Below are 7,187 nucleotides of genomic sequence, written 5' to 3' on the forward strand. Positions count from 1 at the left end.
ATATATATATATAAAATCACTTTGATATATATATCGGGAATATTGTAAATCAACTATACTTAAATAAAAATATGCTTTGTGTTTTCTCTCTTAGATAAGAGAATTCTGTATATATACAATATGTGGTTCTTATCATGGAAATAATCTTGAATATGGTCTAAATGATTTTCTGGGTTTTGGGTAGGTTTTTTTCTTTCTACTTTTAAGACATTTTCTCGGTTTATTGGCCTAATTAGGTTTTTTCAAATAAAAATTGATTCTACTTATTCTTATATTAGTACTTCCTAGAAAACTGTCCATTTCACCTGTATTATTAAATGTAATGATTCAAAATTGTGCATTGTGTTATAAGTACATTTTTTCTTATAGTTATTTAGCAATAATTTCTCTTGTTTCTTTATAGTAGACTTGTCAATTTCTCAACTAAGTTGTCTCTGTCAAAAAACTTAGTTTTATTGATCACATCTATTGTGTTGTTATCACTTTACACTTTACTCGTGTTTTAATTATTTCTATTTAACCCTTACAAAGTCCATCTTTACAAGTATTCTAGTTTATTTTATTGTTTCCCCCTCCTTAGCTTCTTGATTTAAGTGCTTAATTCATTTTTTCAATTAAATATTTATTTGTAACAAAGGTATTTATGGCTCTAATTTTTCCTCTAATTATTTTGTTCTCATCCCAGACATTTAAAATGCTCTATCCTCATTGTTACTCATTTCTAAATATCTTTTAATTTCAGTTTCTTTTCTTTCTTGGTTTATTTAGAATGTTATTTTCTTTTTATTTATTTTTGCTATTTTAAAACTCAACTATACATTCTATTCAGATTTAATCAGTATTTCCACTAACACTATTTTAGGATACATTACTGGACCCCACGTTAAATTCAATTGTCTCCACAGTCTCCTCCAATCTGTGACAATTCCTTGGTCTTTCCTTGTCTTTTATGATTCTGACATCTTTGAGGTTCTACTCTGTTATTCTGAAGAATGTCTCTCAATGTGAGGACTTGTTTTATTATTTTTCATTATTATACTGAAGTTACGTATTTTTGGAAAGGTAACATAAAAGTGATATATTCTCCTCAGTACATATGAAGAGTCACAAAATGTCAACATATCATTTTATTAGTGACAGTAACATTGATCACTTCATTAAGGTGCTATCTGTCAGGTTTCTCTACTATAAAACTATTCTTTTTCCTTTTGTAATTAATAAATATCCTTTGAGTCTATACAAATATCCTATTTCTACTCATATTTATGCTCCATAATTTTATATTTCTTTGGTACATCTTGCCTGATGATTATTACTGTAAAGTTCTAATGAGAGTTTCCATTTCCCTCATTCCATCTACATTTTTATTGGATTTCATATTTAAGCTAGCTATCCCTTATCTCCAATTATTTATTCAGTTTATTTATATCAGCACAAAACCATGGACTTTTTCTATTCTATGGGTTATAATCCAATACTCTTGTTATTAATTTTATTTCTCCAGTTATTTCAGCATAGCCATTGGGAAAAACAGAGTACTCTGGCCATTTGAAAGAGCTTTCTAACTTGTACTATAAGATATCCAAAGGAAATAAAAAGGTATCTAAATAGCTTTTAGGGAAATTTTTATTATGCCATTCTATAAAACTTACGCCATTCTATAAAACTTAATATGTGATGATAAAGGGAGAAATATTTGATGCTATTCTATAAAATTTGGTATGTGATGATAAAGGGAAAAACATCTGGACAGCCATTGCAGTACACTGAGCTCCACAGAGACAGCGCCAGGGTAAGTGAGAGCTGGACGGGCACTGGGCAACTCTGTGCCTCGTTGAGGAAAAAATAATCATGGGCAAAGGAGATCCTAAGAAGCTGAGAGGCAAAATGTCATCGCATGCATTCTTTGGGCAAACTTGACAGGAGGAGCACAAGAACAAGCACCCAGATGCTTCAGTCAACTTCTCAGAGTTTTCTAAGAAGCGCTCAGAGAGGCGGAAGACCACGTCTGCTAAAGAGAAAGGAGAATTCAAAGACATGGCAAAGGCGTACAAGGCCCGTTATGAAAGAGAAATGAAAACTTATGTCCCCCCTAAAGGGGAAACAAAAAAGAAGTTCAAGGATCCCAATGCACCTAAGAGGCCTCCTTCGGCCGTTTTCTTGTTTTGTTCTGAATGTCGTCCAAAAATCAAAGGAGAACATCCTGGCCTATCCATTGGTGATGCTGCAAAGAAACTGGGAGAGATGAGGAATAACACTGCTGCAGATGACAAGCAGCCATATGAGAAGAAGGCTGCTAAGCTGAAGGAAAAGTACGCAAAGGATATTGCTGTGTACCGAGCTAAAGGGAAGCCTGGTGCAGCAAAAAAGGGAGTTGTCAAGGCTGAAAAAAGCAAGGAAAAGAAGGAAGACGAGGAAGATGAATAAGACGAAGAGGAAGAAGAAGAAGATGATGATGAATAAGTTGGTTCTAGCGCAGTTTTTTTTTCTTGTCTATAAAGCATTTAACCCCCCTGTACACAACTCAGTCCTTTTAAAGAGAAAAATTGAAATGTAAGGCTGTGTAAGATTTGTTTTTAAACTGTACAGTGTCTTTTTTTGTACAGTTAACACACTACCGAATGTGTCTTTAGATAGCCCTGTCCTGGTGGTATTTTCAATAGCCACTAACCTTGCCTGGTACAGTACGGGGGTTATAAATTGGCATGGAAATTTAAAGCAGGTTCTTGCTGGTGCACAGCAGAAATTAGTCATATAGGGGGATGGTAGTTTTTTCATCTTCAGTTGTCTCTGATGCAGCTTATACGAAATAATTGTTGTTCTGTTAACTGAATACCACTCTGTAATTGCAAAAAAAAAAAGAAAAGAAAGAAAAGTTGTAGCTGTTTTGTTGACATTCTGAATGCTTCTAAGTAAATACAATTTTTTATTAGTTAAAAAAAGGGAAAAATATTTGATACAAAGTTGTCAAAATATATATCACCTATGGTCATTTTCTAAATATATTACTTAGGTATTCTGAAAAGAAAAAAATGAACTTAAGCATGAGTTTGTCAGGACTGTTAGTTAAGAATGTCAGTGAGCACTTAAATAAGTTAACACACGATAAAAGAAATTAATAACTTAAATAATCATTTACAAGATAGTAGTTTGAACTTGAAAGAAAAAATAATGTGCCTAATTCCAAACGTGTAAGATCAGATAGATTTGGTTGGGAACAAATAATTGAAAAATACAGGAGGAAGGGATCAAAAATACAAAGGAAGAGCTCATCTCTCCACATGAACACATCAAAAATACATCTATTGTGGAACAGTTCTAACTGAAAACTAACTGGAAACTGGCTGGAAGACTCTTGTACAACCGAGGCTGTAAGAAAGAGACACGTATAATGGTAAGGAGGGGAAGAAAAGTGATCATGTCTGGACCTGTGCCCATGGGAGGAGATTTAAGAGGAAAAGGGAGATTACATGGCATACATCCTAGGGAGTGAACAAGCAGAGCCACAGACTGGGCGTCCTAGTCCTGGGGTCCTACACTGAGAGACAAGCCCCCTTGGCTGGCTGAAGGACAGCTGGGGCAAATAGAAGGGAGGGGGGAATCCTGGACTCGTGAGGAGCACATGTGCTGACTCCCCGAGGCAGGATGGAGACAGGTACGGTCTAGTAGCTGCTGGATTTCCTGCGACTGCCCTGCCAAGCGCCCTAGCCCGAGCCGAGTGACCACTCCAGCCCTGCTCACTCCACACCACAGAACAGCACTGGATCTGAGGTGACCAAGACCAGGGGAACAATTGGAACGTGTGTCACAGATGCAGTCCAGTCCCAGGGTAGAGCCTGGGTATGGAGTAGCAGCCATTGTTTGTGCTTCCTCAAGCAGTGTCCCAGAAGCCATCCAGAGTTCTGATGGAGGCCGCTCCATCACACCTCACCTCCCAAGCCCATACATGCAGAGAGAGTACAAGGGCCCTATCTGCCCTGCAGGCCAGTTCCTCAACAGGGTGGGAGTGGTGAGGGTGGGGGAGTGACCAGCTGTGAGAGATAAAGGGGACTTGCCCATGAGGCCAGCTGGAGACATCTGTCCTAGCAGCCGCTGATTTCCCATGACAACTTTGCTGTGCACCCCAGCCAGAGCCGAGCGAACCCTCTGGCTTCATTCAATCCATGCCTCAGCACAGCCCTGGGTCTAGAGCACCCACCACCAGAGAAAAGACTCGACCGAAGACAGAGAGGTGACACTGTTGGTCTTGGGGTGGAGACTGAGTGGGGCGACATTAGCCGTAGTTGGCACTTACTCCAGCAGCACCTCAGAAGTCCCTCAGATCTCTGACAGCAGATGCTTCACCACAGCTAACCTCCCGATAAACACAGAGTCCACATGAGCCCCACCAGACCTGTGGGCTGGTTCTAACAGGGCAGGGGCAGGGGAGGCAGAGGGCAGCTGCAAGAGAGACAGGTGACTTGCACCCAAGGCTGCATCTGAGTGGAGATGCAGACACCTACATGGGCAGCACGGTGAACCTGTACCTGTGCACGGGCCCCACTTGCTTCAACACTCCCCACCCCTGGGGAGTGGGGAGAGGAAAAAACTCACACTTAAAGGGAACGGAGTCAGCTTCTGTTCAAGCAAGTGGGGCCCGTGCACAGATACTAAGCAACATGCTACCAAAAGTCCAATGAGACGACGAAGAAATCAAAGACAAAATCAGAAAATACCCTTACGAAAACAAATATATGTGTGTATATATACGCATGACAGGGACATTGTGCTGTACACCAGAAACTGACACATTGTAACTGACGGTACTTCAGTAAAAAATAATAATAATAATACCTTGAGAAAAATGAGAATGGAAACAAAGCACTCCAAAATCTATGGGCTGCAACAAAAGCAGTTCTAAGAGGAAAGTTTTAGCAATACAAGCCTTCCTCAAAAAACAAAACAAAGCAAAACAAAACAAAAACTCCAAAACAAGAAAAATACCAAATTAAACAACCTAACCTAACAGCTAAAGGAATTAGAAAAAAGAAGAACAAACAAAGCCTAAAGTCAATAGAAGAAAGGAAATAATAAAAATAAGAGGAAATAAATAAAATAGAGATTAAAAAATAGAATATATCAATGAAACCGCAAGCTGTTTTTTTAAAAGATAAACAAAATTGACAAACCTTTATACAGACTCACCAAAAAGAAAAGAGAGATGTCCCAAGTAAATAAAATAAGAAATGAAAACAGGAAAAATAACAATCATATCACAGAGATATGAAAAATCATAAGAGAATACTACAAAGAGGTATATGTCAATTAGAAATAAACACATTTCTAAAAAATAAATACTACCTGCTAAGCCTGAATCAAGAAGATACAGACAATTGGAACAGACTGATCAGTGGTAGAGAAACTGAATTTGTATTTTAAAAACTCCCAGCAAACAAAAGTCCAGGACTGGACAGCTTCACAGGGAAATTCTATAAACATATAAAGAAGAAACAATACCTATATTTCTCAAAACTACTTCAAAAAATTGAAGAGGACAGAACAGTCCGAAATTCATTCTACAAGGCCACAATTACCCTAATGCCAAAACCAGAAAAAGATACTACATAAAAAGAAAATCACAGGCCAATATCTTTGATAAATAAAGATGCAAAAATCCTCCACAGAATATTGGCAAACAAAATCCAACAATATATAAAAAGGACCAGACATCATGATCAAGCTGGATTTATTGTAAGGACACAAGGATGGTTCAACACTCAGAAATCAATCAACGTGACACACGACATTAATAAAAGGAAGGATAAAAATGACATGGTCATCTCAATGAACACAGAAAAAGCATTTGAAAAAATTCAACATCCATTCATGATAAACACTTATTGAAGGGTGGGTACAGGGGGAACATATCTCAATATAATAAAGTACATTTATGACAAAAGCACGGCTGACATCATACTCAATGGTGAAAAGCTGAAAGCCTTTAAAGTCAGGAACAAGACAAGGATGCCCAGTCTTGCCACTTCTATTTAACACAGTATTGGAAGTCCTAGCCACAGCAATCAAACAAGGAATAGAAATGAGAGGCACTGAAATTGGAAGGGAAGAAGTAAAACTGTCACTATTTGTAGATGACATGATACTTTATATAAAGTCTCCACCTAAAAGCTATTAGAATAAGTGAATTCAGCAAAGTCGCAGAATACACGATTAATATACAGAAATCTGTTGCTTTTCTATACACTAATGATAAACTATAGGAACTAGTGGTTACCAAAGAGGAGAGGGACAGGGGATGAACAAAGTAGGGGTATGAGATTAAGACATATAAACTACTATGTGTAAAACAGATAAGCCTCAAGGACATAGTGTATAGCACATGGAATTATAGTCATTATCTTGTATTAACTTTTAATGGAATATAATCTATAAAAGTACTGAAGCACAATGCTGTACACCTGAAACAAATACTGTAAATCAACTATACTTCAATAAAAATGCCAAATATCCCATTTTCATATACTGAAAAGTCAACAGTTACTCTTTTGTTTCTAATCTAAAGTTAGATGAATTTATTCGTAACAATGTTAAGTATATCGTAAGGGTTGCCACCAACACAATTAAAAACAGATTTTACCACCCCAAACTCTGAAGTACATTTTTTTAAAATTAAGAAATGAAAGGAAACAGAAACAATGTAAAACAAAAAGCACAAGAGAAAACAGCAGAAAAACATGAAAAAAGCAGATTTCTAGTAAACATAAACAGCAGTTTTAGCATTATAAAGCATAATTCCTTGAAACAGACCAAAATGCTGTATCTTGCTTTCCCACTTACAAAGTTCTAAAAGACAATAAAATTATCAAAAATACAAGGATTCCTAATTGTGCATTAGAGAATAATGTACAAAAAATTAAATTAGACTATAAATCGAAGGGAAGATGACAATTATTTTAAATTGACACAAACTACATCCGTAAAGACCCAAGAGGAATAAATATGCAAAATTAAAATAAAGCACTATAAGACATACAGCAAAAAAAGTTTTAAAGATGCAAAGATAAAATATTTGACAGAAATGGGCATTTATGAAACCATTATCTATATACGACAGAGAAATCACTCAAGGATATTAAGTAAACACAAAAGTTATGCTCTTCAAAATCAAACTTGAACATAAGTTCCCAGTG

The 7,187-nt window shown here is 36.6% G+C and overlaps 1 pseudogene; it reads left to right on the forward strand.

Moving 5' to 3' along the window:
* The first annotated feature begins 1,848 nt into the window (after positions 1–1,848).
* Positions 1,849–2,865, forward strand: LOC105076545 (high mobility group protein B1 pseudogene; annotated as a pseudogene).
* Positions 2,866–7,187: the final 4,322 nt, after the last annotated feature.

This window comes from Camelus bactrianus, chromosome 10, assembly GCF_048773025.1.
Source record: "Camelus bactrianus isolate YW-2024 breed Bactrian camel chromosome 10, ASM4877302v1, whole genome shotgun sequence".
In the NCBI taxonomy this organism is placed as follows: domain Eukaryota; kingdom Metazoa; phylum Chordata; class Mammalia; order Artiodactyla; family Camelidae; genus Camelus; species Camelus bactrianus.